Consider the following 15599-nt stretch of genomic DNA (forward strand, 5'->3'; position numbering starts at 1 on the left):
TTTACAAGTTTTAACTTTAAGATTTTTTAGAGTAGTGCAAGAGTGATGAAATAATTATTCTAGGAGAGAGATGTAAAGAATGAGTCATCATGATCAACTGGTCCCTTGTCATTTACTCCTATGTAGACTGGTTCTGTTTGAGTAAAAGACTTTAACAAGATCTTCATATACTTCTCTTTTCAGGTTCAAATAGTAGTGTCATCCCATTTCTCATATATTTGCATTGTATGGCCATCCAATATCCTCTTCAAGCTATTCTAAGTCAATTAGTCCACCATGAAATACCTTTCTTAAGGCATAATCTTTATCAAACTCCTCCATTTTTTCTTCAGATGAAAAATGCATATAGAGAGAATCATTTTTCTTGCTCTTTTGCTTCTTAGAAACCTCTGTAGAAACTTCCTCATTTCTTTCTGAAGATCTTTTTGAGGCCATTGAAGTGGAGATTGATGGGAGTTAGGAAATGATTTCTTATTTTCTTGTGTACTGAATAGATTTCTTCTTTGAATGTTGTGTACCTTGAATGAAGATTCAATATATATAGTTGTGAAAAGAGAAAGTGGAGATATTGAAAAGTTTCGACCTTTTCATTTTCCAATAGATACTCTTTTAGAATATAAAAAGTTTTGACCTTTAAAAGTAACTTTTGAGATTTCAAAGTTATCTTTTAAAATTTGAAGTTCAAAGATTTTTTTGATTAAAAAAAGGATCGATTCTTTGAATACTAAAGGTCGGTTCTTTGGTATATAAAAAGTAAAAACAACTCTTAGAGAATCGATTTTAAAAGGAAGGGTGTTGATTCTTATAATTAAGAGTTTTAAAGGATTATGAGTTTTGACTTAAAAACAAGTTTAGGAAATCTCTAAAAAGAAAAAATTTGTTCAATACACTATTTCTCTTGAATTGAAAGAATGCATTTGTATGTGATAATGCGTGAATGCAGTCAATCAAGCACACAAAAATTTCATTAGGATATCATTCATTCAAATCATGTTTCATAGAAAAGAAGAACTCAAGAATTAACATCATGCAGTCAATTTCAGTCAATGAAAAAAAAAAACCAATCATCATTCACAAAGAAGTGGCTTTTGGCACAGAAACCACATATTTTTATTGTACACCAATCTTTAAGACCTTGCTTCTTTCTGATTTGGTTTACCTACAAAACAATTTCTTATTTGAACTTTTGGTATTCAAATTTCCTTGAATCCTTTTTTTTTAGTCACAATAGTCACATAAAAAATTATTCATTTCATTTATAAAGTCTATTTAATCAGTTTTCTTTTTGTAATTTTCAAATGCATCTCTTAACTTTTTATTTTCCTTTTCTAAGTTATTAAGATCCTTTCGACTTAATTGAATTTCATCTTCAATTTTTTATTTTCATTTTCTAATTCATGTTTCACTTTTGTTAAGAATTTATTTTCAACATTCAGACTAGATATCTTTTCTTCATTTTTCAGCTTCATATTTTCATATTTATGAACCAATTCCTTAAAGGTTTCTTCAAATTCCTCAAATGTAAAAGTATATCATTTGTTAAGATTTTTACCTTTTCTTCCTAGTTTAATGATGAGCAATATTTACAAGATAAAGAGCTTGCTTCACAGTCTTGTCTTAAGAATTGAAACATGATTGATTTATCATCATTTGTTAAGTTTCCATCCTTGAGCTATTTTCTTTAAGCAAGTAGTCAAGCTTATCCCATATTTTTTTGGCACTGTTGTACATAGAGACTTTGATGTATTCCTTTTCTCCTAGTGCAGTGAAAAGAATATTCATGGTTTTGGTATTTAGCTTTAGCATTCTTTAGTCATTTAAGTCCAATTCATGCATCTCGCTAATCATCTTTAGTGGTTTTTCTTCAATTGTTCTCCACATTTCAGGACCATATGTTTGAATAAACTGCCTCATTTGAATTTCCACTTAAAAAAGTTTTTACCACTAAATTTTGAAAATTCTACAAAAGATTTTTCATTGTTAAAACTGATGAAGCAAGATCAATGTCCATTGGAGTAATGACTTCAGATTCTTTACTTCTGTCATTATAATGGGCTTTCATGTTCAAATATTTCTCCTTGACAACCACTCTGTGACTTAAACATTAAGAGTTAAGATACTGTGGATTTTCTTCTTGTCCATTTAACTCTACATCATCTTCATCCATAGGATCATCAAGTACCATATAGTAAAAATTTGCAGTCTCTTCTTCTTGTTCATTTTATGACTCATCAATGTCATTTCGTGCTGCCATTATTACTTTTTTCTTGATGTTTCTTGAACTGTTCATCTTGAGTTTTGGACATTCGTATTTGGTGTGTCCAGGTCTTTTGCACTCATAGCAAATAATGTGATCACTTCCATGATTAGCCTTTAGAATGTCTTTCTTAAGATTTCATCTTAGTTCCTCTCTTTTAAAGATCTTTTTGCTTTCTTGTTTGTTCCTCAAGAAATCTATTAAACCTTTTGGTTAATAGAGCTAGTTTTTTATCATCACATTCAACATTCTTTACATTTACTTCCTTAATTACTATGAGAGCAATACATTTTCTTTTTTATTCTTTTTTAATTGCTTCATTTCTTTCTTCCACATGTTTGAAAGCCATCTCTTAAGTGAGCCAAAAACCTATAAGCTTATCTAACTTAAGTACATTTAAATATTTGGCTTCTTCTATAGCAGTGACCTTAGGTCTCAATGATTTTGGTAACTAGTGAAGGATTTTCTTCACCAATTATGCATTTGGGAATTCTCTTCCTAAATCTTTTAGTCTTTTTTTTTATTTTAGTGAATCTCTTAAACATCTATTTTGGAGACTTTTCATTTTTCATTTTAAACAATCCATAATCAAAGTATAAACATACTTATCTTGGACTCTTTTACTTAATTAATGCCCTCATAGCAATTTTCTAAAGTGTCCCAAATCTTTTTTGCATTGGAGCACATAGCTGCCCTTCTAAATTCTTCTTCACTAAGAGCACACAAAGTAGCTGTTACAGCTTTGTGATTCAGCTGTATCAACTTTTTATCCTTATCATCCCATTCAGCTCTAGTTTTAAGATGTTTCACACCATTTATAGTTTTTGTAAGAATATGGGGTCCATCAATAATCATATCTGTCGTAACGTGCGGGTCCGAGAACCCGACTGTCAGACACGGGTGAAAATTAAATTGTTTAAGAGTCACCACCAATCTTTTTTATCTAGGTGTGATTGGTAACCTATTAACTCGATTCTAATCGACGAAGTTCTAAATTAATTTTAAGTCCGTAGAAAGAACGAGAACTGATCCACGTTTTTTTAGAGATGGGTTCGGGAATGCGGTTACGCACGGAGAAGGGTTAGCACCTCCGTGGCGCCCGTTCCATGAACGGTACCATTTAATCTTAAGTTATCCTATTATAGCCTACTTTTGATTTATTCCCTACTTATTAACTAAATTTTTTATTTAAAATGATTGAGTCTTTTATTCGATTTTACGTATGCACATGATGCAAGCGTAAAATGATGTCATGACTTGTTTATTTTAAATAATGTGATCATTTCCATGATTAGCCTTTAGAATGTCTTTCTTAAGATTTCATCTTAGTTCCTCTCTTTTAAAGATCTTTTTGCTTTCTTGTTTGTTCCTCAAGAAATCTATTAAACCTTTTGGTTAATAGAGCTATTTTTTTATCATCACATTCAACATTCTTTACATTTACTTCCTTAATTACTATGAGAGCAATACATTTTCTTTTTTATTCTCTTTTAATTGCTTCATTTCTTTCTTCCTCATGTTTGAAAGCCATCTCTTAAGTGAGCCAAAAACTTATAAGCTTATCTAACTTAAGTACATTTAAATATTTGGCTTCTTCTATAGCAGTGACCTTAGGTCTCAATGATTTTGGTAACTAGTGAAGGATTTTCTTCGCCAATTATGCATTTGGGAATTCTCTTCCTAAATCTTTAAGTCCTTTTTTGATTTTAGTGAATCTCTTAAACATCTATTTTGGAGACTCTTCATTTTTCATTTTAAACAATCTATAATCAAAGTATAAACATACTTATCTTTGACTCTTTTACTTAATTAATGCCCTCATAGCAATTTTCTAAAGTGTCCCAAATCTTTTTTGCATTGGAGCACATAGCTGCCCTTCTAAATTCTTCTTCACTAAGAGCACACAAAGTAGCTGTTACAGCTTTGTGATTCAGCTGTATCAACTTTTTATCCTTATCATCCCATTCAGCTCTAGTTTTAAGATGTTTCACACCATTTATAGTTTTTGTAAGAATATGGGGTCCATCAATAATCATATCTGTCGTAACGTGCGGGTCTGGGAACCCGACTGCCAGACACGGGTGAAAATTAAATTGTTTAAGAGTCACCACCAATCTTTTTTATCTAGGTGTGATTGGTAACCTATTAACTCGATTCTAATCGACGAAGTTCTAAATTAATTTTAGGTCCGTCGAAAGAACGAGAACTGATCCACATTTTTTTAGAGATGGGTTCGGGAGTGTGGTTACGCACGGAGAAGGGTTAGCACCTCCGTGGTGCCCGTTCCATGAACGGTACCATTTAATCTTAAGTTATCCTATTATAGCCTACTTTTGATTTATTCCCTACTTATTAACTAAATTTTTTATTTAAAATGACTGAGTCTTTTATTCGATTTTACGTATGCACATGATGCAAGCGTAAAATTATGTCATGACTTGTTTATTTTAAATAATGTGATCACTTCCATGATTAGCCTTTAGAATGTCTTTCTTAAGATTTCATCTTAGTTCCTCTCTTTTAAAGATCTTTTTGCTTTCTTGTTTGTTCCTCAAGAAATCTATTAAACCTTTTGGTTAATAGAGCTATTTTTTTTATCATCATATTCAACATTCTTTACATTTACTTCCTTAATTACTATGAGAGCAATACATTTTCTTTTTTATTCTCTTTTAATTGCTTCATTTATTTCTTCCTTATGTTTGAAAGCCATCTCTTAAGTGAGCCAAAAACCTATAAGCTTATCTAACTTAAGTACATTTAAATATTTGGCTTCTTCTATAGCAGTGACCTTAGGTCTCAATGATTTTGGTAACTAGTGAAGGATTTTCTTCACCAATTATGCATTTGGGAATTCTCTTCCTATATCTTTAAGTCATTTTTTGATTTTAGTGAATCCCTTAAACATCTATTTTGGAGACTCTTCATTTTTCATTTTAAACAATCCATAATCAAAGTATAAACATACTTATCTTTGACTCTTTTACTTAACTAATGCCCTCATAGAAATTTTCTAAAGTGTCCCAAATCTTTTTTGCATTGGACCACATAGCTGCCCTTCTAAATTCTTCTTCACTAAGAGCACACAAAGTAGCTGTTACAGCTTTGTGATTAAGCTATATCAACTTTTTATCTTTATCATCCCATTCAGCTCTAGTTTTAAGATGTTTCACACCATTTATAGTTTTTGTAAGAATATGGGGTCCATCAATAATCATATTTGTCGTAACGTGCTGGTCTAGGAACCCGACCGCTAGACACGGGTGAAAATTAAATTGTTTAAGAGTCACCACCAATCTTTTTTATCTAGGTGTGATTGGTCACCTATTAACTCGATTCTAATCGACGAAGTTCTAAATTAATTTTAGGTCCGTCGAAAGAACGAGAACTGATCCACGTTTTTTTAGAGATGGGTTCGGGAGTGCGGTTACGTACAGAGAAGGGTTAGCACCTCCGTGGCGCTCGTTCCATGAACGGTACCATTTAATCTTAAGTTATCCTATTATAACCTACTTTTGATTTATTCCCTACTTATTAACTAAATTTTTTATTTAAAATGACCGAGTCTTTTATTCGATTTTACGTATGCACATGATGCAAGCATAAAATGATGTCATGACTTGTTTATTTTAAATAATGGGGTCGGTAATCTTTTATTGAAAAATCATTCGAAGACCATCCCAACGCTTTGGTGAAGTCTCGAAATTTTTCTCACCTAGAGATATCCCCGGAAAAACTCGTCTCTACAAGCTCTTCGGGGAAATCCCATCATCGGAACTCCTGCACCATTTGCAAGATAAATGTGACGTGCTATGACAGGATAAAATGCTGATGTCTACATGCACGCGTTTATTGAATTAGGTGGTTCATAATTCACTTAACTATGTATTTAATAATTTATCATTTTGTTTATATGTTTATTATTATCTATTATTTTTTTCATGGATTATTTATTTATTTTTATATTTTTTTGCTTTCTACTTAAATCTATATCCTTTAATTAACGTTTTTTCATTAATATTTTACTTGATTATATAGCTTATCAAATAAACAATTAATATTTTTTATTTTAAACGGTTAAATTAACCTTATTTAGTAATATTTATTAACTAATTTAAATTCAAATACAATATTATGTAAATTTATTATTTTTTAATATATATAATTTTTCTAACAACGATTATTTGACTTAATGTGTATTGAAATTTAGAGTTTGGATTTATACCGACGTTTCGGTGAAAATCCGTCTCAAACTTCGCACCCCAAAAAAAATCCACTTAAAAGAGGCAACTCTTTGTCTTTTGTTAGGTGGAGTTTCTCAAACAATCATCTCATTTTTCTTATAATTTTTATATTTGTATCATGTTGTTGTTTTTTGTTTTTTTTGTTTGTATATATATATATATATATATATTATATTTGCAAGTATCTAAATATGAATATTGATCCCGATTATATATATATATATATATTTACTATTACAACCATTATCATCTTTTTAGTATTTTTTTATATATTTTTTTTGTTCGAATATTTGTTTATATCTATTTTTTTATCAAATATTTACCCATATTTTCATTTACCACTTTATATTTTGTTGTTATTTTTCTACTTTAAAATATCACATAATATATTTTTTGTCTTAATTAAATTATCCTTATGCTCCTAATAATATGTCTTTAACATAAATAATTGAACCACCACAATGAACAAAAATAAAAAAATATTAAAGTAAAAAGGCATGCAAGTTAGATCTTACCTTGTGTAGATTTAGATTAGCTCAAAAAGGACAAAACTATGTGGATCAAGGCAAGTCACCAAAGGTACAACAACATGTAAAAATTTCTCCAAAAAATGTCGTGAAGAGCCCCCTACCTCCTTTCTCCTTTTTCTTTTTTTCTTCCTTTTCCTTTCTCTCTCCCCTCTGGCTTCTTTTTTCTTTGTCTTTTTTCTTTTTTTTTCTTCTCTTTCTCTCATTTCTTTTCTCTCTCCCCGCTGGCTTCTTTTTTCTTTCTTTCTCTTTCTCTCCTTTCTTTTCTCTCTCCCCGCTGGCTTCTTCTTTCTTTTTCCTCTTTCTTTCTTTCTCCTTCTCTTTCTCTCCTTTCTCCCTACCGGCTTCGCACCCTTCTTCTCTTCTCTCTTCCTCCTTCCTCTCTTTCCTCTTCTTCCTCTCTCTCCCAGCCGTGGCACTCCCTACCGTCGGCGTCTCTCTTCTTCTTTTTATTTCTTTTGTACTTATTTTTATTTTTTCTAGGTGTCTACAGTTGCCCCTCTTTGTACATTCTTGAGAATCAAGGATAGTGCAAAGACGTAGACACCACATTTGGCTTATCTCGAAGCTAGTTGGTTTATTCAAATCGATCTAGGCTCGACTTATCTCAAAATAAGTTCGATTTAAACAAAAATGAAATTTCTAGACTTGATCTAGGCTTGACCCATATTAGAACAAATTCGATTAAAATTTTTAGACTTAATCTTGACTCGACCTATCTCACAACAGGTTCGATTTAAACAAAATTGAGACTTCTAGACTTGATCTAGGCTTGACCCATATTAAAACACATTCGATTAAAATTTCTAGATTTAATCTAGGCTCGACCTATCTCACAACAGGTTCGATTTAAACAAAATTGAAATTTCTAAACTAAATTTAGGCTCGACCTATCTCATAACAGGTTTAATTTAAACAAAATTAAAATTCCTAGACTTAATATAGGCTCGACCTGTCTCACAATAGGTTCGATTTAAAAATTGAAATTCCTAAACTTAATTTAGGCTCGACCTATCTCACAACAGGTTCGATTTAAAAATTGAAACTCCTAGACTTAATCTAGGCTCAACCTATCTCATAACATGTTCGATTTAAAAATTCAAATTTTTTAATTTAGACTCGACCTATCTCACAACAGGTTCGATTTAAAAAATCCACGTTCCTAAACTTAATTTAGGCTTGACCTATCTCACAATAGGTTCGATTTAATTCACCGATGCCAACTTAATTGGATTATCTTCACAATGAAAAACTCAAATCTTTCTATCAAAGTTTTACGACCTCAACATTGTAGGTCAAGTGGATCCCTACTTTCGAAGCTTGGGACATGAATTAGTTTTGATTCTTGTCGAGTGCATGGCTAGGCATGTATGCATGATATAATGCTTTCATGATGAAATGTTTTCATGTTTATGATTCATTAAGGTTCCAAGACCCTTCTCTTGTTTCATCCGATTTTTTACTGCAACTTTCGATCTTCTTTGCCTGTTTTCTTTTTTTTATGGAGACTTCAAGTAACTCCAGATTTTCCTTAAGTACCCTCTCTTTTGACATTTGACTTTGCCTTAGGTTCAAGGCTCTGCCATTTCTTTTTTTTCTCATCATTAAGTCTTTCGCTGAACAATGAGTGTAATTTCTTACTTAATTAGTTTATTTCTTTTACCAGTCATCATTCATTTCTATGACAATCACTATGTGAATCATGAGATGGTAAATAACGAAAGGGTTAAAATAAAGAGGCGAAGGAGAATTTCGTATATGAGAAATCAAATAATTCAAAGCAAAGAGAATTTACAGAGCAAACATTAGATCTTTAAGTGATGAACACTTAGACCATTCAGAGGAACCAATCTGACATTCGATTTCAAGAATTGTCCTTGATTGATGCCTTGAGCAAATCTTTAGATTGCAGACTCCCTAACTTCCCCTGTTTTGCGAAATTGTGGAGCTCCATTCGTAGTGTATTTCTACCTCAATTTTGTGCTCTATTTAGGCTGACATCTTTAAATTTCACTCCAACTTCCTGCTTTTCAGCCTCCAGCCCCCCTTTTCGGGTTTTCAGCATGAGCCTCCTCCTTCAGGTACCAGCTGCCCTTTTCGGGTTTTCAGCACGAACCCCTTCTGTTTTTTTTTTAAGCATAATACTTCTTCACCATATCCGCATTTATTGGATTAGGCAAATCTTCCCCATCCATGTCAGCTAAAATCAAAGCTCCTCCTGAAAAAGCCTTCTTTACCACATATGGCCCTTCCCAATTCGGCATCCACTTTCCCCGATAATCAGTTTGATTGGGGAGTATTCTCTTGAGAACCAACTCTCCTTCTCGAAACTGCCTAGGACGAACTTTTTTCTCATATGCTTACATCATCCTTCGTTGGTACATCTGGTCATGACAAAGAGCCGTAAGCCTTTTCTCCTCAATCAGATTCAATTGCTCATAGCGGGAGCGGACCCACTCAGCATCTTCCAATCTGTTTCCATCAACACCCTTAATGATGGAATTTCTACTTCAACAGGTAGAACTGCTTCTGTACCATATACTAATGAGTACGGAGTTGCCCCAGTGGAGGTACGCACAAAAGTTTGATATGCATGCAAGGCAAAAGGAAGTTTATCATGCCAGTCTTTATAAACTTCAGTCATCTTTTCGATAATCTTTTTGATGTTTTTGTTGGCTGCCTTTACCGCTCCGTTCATCTTCGGACGGTAAGTTATCGAGTTATGATGCTTGATCTTAAATTTAGCGCAAACATCCTTCACCATCGCGCCATTCAAATTGCTTACGTTATCAGTAATGATCATTTCTGGAAGCCCATACTGACATATGATCTCCCTTTGGATGAACCTGCACACCACATTTTGTCTCACATTGGCATAGGAAGCTGTTTCTACCCATTTCGTGAAATAATCAATGACCGTCAATATGAATCGATGTCCATTAGAGGCTTTTGGCGTAATAAGCCCAATCACATCCATTCCCCACATTGAAAATGGCCAAAACGCTGTGAAAACGTGCAATGGGGCTGGTGGAGCATGGATTCTATCTGCGTAAACTTGACACTTGTGGCATTTTTGAGTAAAGTTTATGCAATCTGATTCCAATGTCAACTAATAATAACCAGCTCTCATAATTTGTCTAACCAACATAAGTCCATTAGCATGAGCTCCACAAGTTCCTTCGTGGACTTCTTTCATTATTTTGTTGGCTTCCGTAACATCCACACATCTCAAAAGTACTTGATCTCGACTCCTTTTGTAGAGCACTTCTCCGCTAAGGAAGAAACCCATTACTAGTTTTCTAAGAGTTCGCTTGTCATTGTCCGTGATATTCTCAAGATATACTTGGTGCTTAATGTATTGCATGATATCATGATACCACGGCTTACCATCAACCTCTTCCTCAACATTCAAGCAGTGTGCGGAGACTTCACGGACTTTTAAATCAAAATGGCGTACATCAGCCGCTTCTTTTACTCTAAACATTGCTACGAGAGTGGCCAAAATATCAGCAATCTGATTTTCTTCTTGAGGCAAGTGGTTGAAGTTGATTTCTTTGAACTGTTTGCTTAATTCTGTAACCAGCTTTTTATATGAAATTAGTTTAGAATCTCTAGTTTCCCATTCACCTCTCATTTGACATCTATCACGTCAATCTTCATCTCGATTGCTGCTTGTAATCCCAATACCAATGCCTCGTACTCCGTTATATTATTAGTACAATTGAAATTCAATCTCGCTGTGGCCGGATAGTACTTTCCATTTAGAGAAACCAACACTGCCCCAATTTCGTGCCCCAAAGCATTGGATGCTCCATCAAAATACATCTTCCATGGATTAAATTCGTTAGGAACGTCCTTTTCTATGTGCAAAATGACCATCAAATCTTCATCTAGAAAATCAAAACTTATAGATTCATAATCCTCATTAGCTCAATCTGCGAGAAAATTAGCGATGATGCTCCCTTTGATTGACTTTTGGGACACATACACAATATCATACTCAGACAATAGCACTTGCCATCGAGCTATTCTTCCAGACAGGAAGGGTTTTTCAAAAATATACTGGATGGGATCTAATTTTGCCACCAACCATGTTGTGTGATACAACATATATTGTCTGAGCCTCTGGGTGGTCCATGCTAGCGCACAACACATCTGTTCGAGCGCAGAGTATTTGGACTCATACTCTGTGAATTTCTTGCTCAAGTAATATACGACTTTTTTTTTTCTTCGCAGTTCCATCATGTTGTCCCAGTACACATCTCATAGAATTCTTGTTCACAGTTAAATACAAAATAAGAGGATTTCAGCCGTCGGTGGCACCAACACCGATGGATTTGTGAGATATTCTTTGATTTTATCAAAGGCTATTTGACATTCTTCATTCCACTCTCCTAGGTCTCGTTTTCAAAGCAGCTTGAAGATTGGATCACATTTGCAGGTGAGCTGAGATATAAATCGAGCAATGTAATTCGACCTCCCTAAAAATCCTCTCACTTCTTTTTGCGTTTTGGGAGGTGGTAGCTCTTGAATAGCTCGTATTTTATCCGGGTCTACTTCAATTCCTTTTTTACTTACTATGAACCCCAACAATTTTTCAGAAGTTACACCAAAAGTGCATTTTGCAGGATTCAACTTGAGCTGAAACTTTCGTAATCTCTCGAATAGCTTCTTGAGATTGACAGTATGATCTCTTTCTGTGTGAGATTTTGCAATCATGTCATCCACATATACCTCTATCTCTTTATGCATCATATCGTGAAACAAAGCTACTATTGCCCTTTGGTAGGTGGCACCTGCATTTTTTAATCCAAATGGTATTACTTTGTAACAAAACGTTCCCCACATGGTTACGAATGTTGTTTTTTCCATATCTTCGGGTGCCATCTTGATCTGATTGTAACCAGAGAAACCATCCATAAATGAGAACAAAGCATGCTTTGCTGTGTTATCCACAAGAGTATCAATATGTGGCAAAGGAAAGCTATCTTTCGGACTCGCTCTGTTCAAATCCCTGTAATCGACGCACATTCGAACTTTTCCATCCTTCTTAGGAACTGGAACTATATTAGCCACCTATTCAGGATACTTAGCCACATCTAAGAATCCAGCATCAAATTGCTTCTTTACTTCTTCTTTAATCTTCAGCAACATTTCTGGCTTCATCCTTCTCAACTTCTATTTAATAAGCTTACATTTTGATCTCAAAGGCAACTTATGGACAACAATGTCAGTATTGAGACCTGGTATGTCCTGATATGACCAAGTAAACACGTCTACATATTCACGGAACAGTTCTTCTAGCTTCTGCCGTTCATTAGATGACAGCGAGGTGCCAATCTTAACCTCTTTCTTCTCTTCCCCATTTTCGAGGTTAATCATTTTTGTGAGTTCCTAATGAGGTAAAATCTCATTTTCCTCATGTTCCAACATTCTCAACAAATCAAGGGGTAAGGCATAGTCATCCACCTCCTCTTCATTTTTCAATTCATCAACGTTCGGAATCATCTCAAAATCGATATTCAAATCGTTGTCTAGATTGTCTTCGTGTTCATTATTTAAAGACCTGCAAACAGGTAAAGTTAGACGCATGTATGGGCAAGTATTTATTGGCTAAAAGAATAGATGAAAGGAAATATGCAAAAAGATTGATGAATTATGAAACACATTATGCATTGTCATTTATTTAAATGATGAAGGTAACAGAAAGCCCTACTTAAACAAGAAATTACTCTTAACACCCTTGGACATAGGTATTTAGATAAAATTGTTCATTACATTTTCGAAGACTTAAAGATGATGGGCAATTCTGTGACTGTTCAATTGTTTAGCTCCTCTCCTAACAGTACTGGATACACCACAAGGATCTTCTCGTTAGGTTCTTTATCTTTGATCATATGGATTGATAGCTCATCAAACATCCGTAGAACCTGATTGACCTTTGTTGGTGCTTCGGGATGAATGAAACCTGCAGAGCGAAAAGTCTCATATAAGTGTGGGATTGTCCGTTTCCCAAATTCTTCTTCCTTTCCCTCAAGCTGAGCCATCCTTTTAATCTTCTTTCGAGCTGCCAATTTCCTTCTCTCTTCTTTGGTAGGCTTGTACCCCAAACCAAACCTTTCTTCATTTTTTATTAGAGTCAGAGGACGGTTAATTCCTTGTAAATTCTTTCCTAACCCTAAACTGGCACAGCATCCTTTACCCACTGTCTGCTTAACCCCCATTTTAGTTGCTACTGACAAACGAGGAGTCGGTATCACTTCTCTTTCCCTCACATAAGTAGTATTAACAAATTTAAAAGATCTGAAAGAGCATTCTGGGACTTCTTCTATCGCCCTTACATAGGGAGTAGATGATGGTTGAATAGCCAGTATGTCTTCCTCTGCAGATACACTTATCAGTTGGCCTTTAACTATGAATTTAACTTTTTGATGAAGGGAAGATGGTATGGCTCCCGCCATATGAATCCATGGATACCCTAACAACAATTGTATGATGGGACAATGTCCATGACTTGAAATTGGACCTAAAAAATGTAAGGGCCAATTTTTATCGGTAGTTCAATGTCCCCTACCACCTCCCTTGTGGTCCCGTCGAAGGCTCTTACAACCATGCGACTGGTTCTCATATAAGACACATCTACTGGCAACTTGGTTAAAGTAGAGTGAGGCATGACATTTAAAGCTGAACCATTGTCGACCAAGACCCTAGGTACGACATGGTCCTTGCATTTGATGGTAATGTGCAGAGCTTTGTTACTTCCCCGACCACTCGATGGGATTTCTTCAACATTAAAGGTAATGAAGTTCCCCACTGTAATGTTCCCCACAATGTGGTCTAACTTTTTCACTGATATATCTTGTGACACATAAGCTTGGTTCAAGACTTTAAGCAGCGCGTTCCTGTGTGCTTCCGAATTCAAAAGCAAGAACAACAGTGAGATGCGAGCAGGCATTCTGGTTAATTGTTCTACCACACTGTATTCACTGTGCTTGATAAACTTGAGAAATTCACTCGTTTCTTTCTCAGTAACAGGATTTTTGACCTCATTGTTCGGAGCAACTACAGATTCGACAACTTGGTCTTTGGAAAATGTATCTGCTTTCTTCAAGCTTCCCTCTCCCTGTGCAGGTTTCCCTTTTCCAACTCTTTTTGCTATCTCAGGAGAATAACATCGCCCACTTCGCGTTATACCCTCCACACCAGTTAGATCTTCAAAAGATGCTTGGGGGGCGGATGAAGTTGTGCCAAAAATATTACACTCATAATTTCATGGGACAACCTTATCGCTCTTGTAAGGGAACGGGATAGGGAATTGATGGTAATACCACTTCTGATCATAATAGGGGATGTATCATTCATCAGGCTCCTGTTTTTTTCATAGAAGATGGTGAGAGGTTTAGGTTTGTTCGCCCCAAATGAACTTGATGCCACTTCAGCTGGGGTGTCTCCATTTATGGTTCTGACCAAATTCTCTTCGGCTTCTTCATAAAACTCAATTACCGATGAATCCATTAATTCTTGCAACTTACAACGAAAGCTATCACAATTTTGAATGGAATGCCTAATTGGCCCCATATGAAATTTGCAAGAATAAGCGAGATCATGCCCCAATTCCTTTGTGTCGATGGGTTTTGGAGTGATGACATTTATCTTGGACAACGCCTCAAACACTTTATCCATTGGCATTTGAATCTCATCAATACTCTTTTTCACCCTTCGAATCATCCCTTCATGTATGGCGTTCACTGTCGATCTTCCATGATTAGGTAAAGGATTCCCATCAACACTCGAACTATTTTTTTTAGCAAAATTTAAAAGTCCTACCTTAATGAGCGCTTGGACTTTATGTTTTAAAGCAGTACAATTCTCGGTAGAGTGCCCTTGAATTCCAAAATGGTAATCACAATGCGCATTCGGGTCATACCATTTCGGGAAAGGTGGTCGGAGTGGTTCTAAAGGGGTTCGAGCAAGGAGTCGATTTTCTATGAGTTGTGGCAACAATGTAGTGTAAGGGACTGGAATAGGATCAAACTTTGGTTTTTCTAAGGTAGTTTTAGGTCCTCTTTGACCATGACCAAGATTATTGGTTGAAGCTACCGATCTTGGTGGTGGAGTTTGTGGAAGAACATTGGTCTGAAATGTTGGTTGCGGGGCAGGTTGGTACACATATGGGTTTTGTGTGATGTTGCCTATGTTCGGATAAAATAGTTGGTATGGGGGGTACGGGTAATATGGGTTAAAGTTGTGGGCTTGTTGGCTGTCGTGAGCGACTGCTTGCACATCCCTTTCTTTTTTCTTGGGCGTATTCCCTTTCCTTGAGCTGGCAACTTCATGCCTTTCAATTTTTTCACTTTTGATAGCTCCTTCTATTATTTCTCCCGATAAGACCAAATCTGTAAAGTTTTTTATGGCATTACCGATCAAACGCTCATAGAATGGAGCTCGAAGTGTGTTTATGAACAACACAGTCATCTCCTTATCAGTGAGAGGTGGTTGAACTTGCGCTGCTGTATCTCTCCACCTTTGGGCATATTCCTTGAAGTTCTCACTTTGCTTCCTTTTCATAGT

This window comes from Theobroma cacao, chromosome 5, assembly GCF_053813885.1.
Source record: "Theobroma cacao isolate CCN51 chromosome 5, ASM5381388v1, whole genome shotgun sequence".
NCBI lineage: Eukaryota > Viridiplantae > Streptophyta > Magnoliopsida > Malvales > Malvaceae > Theobroma > Theobroma cacao.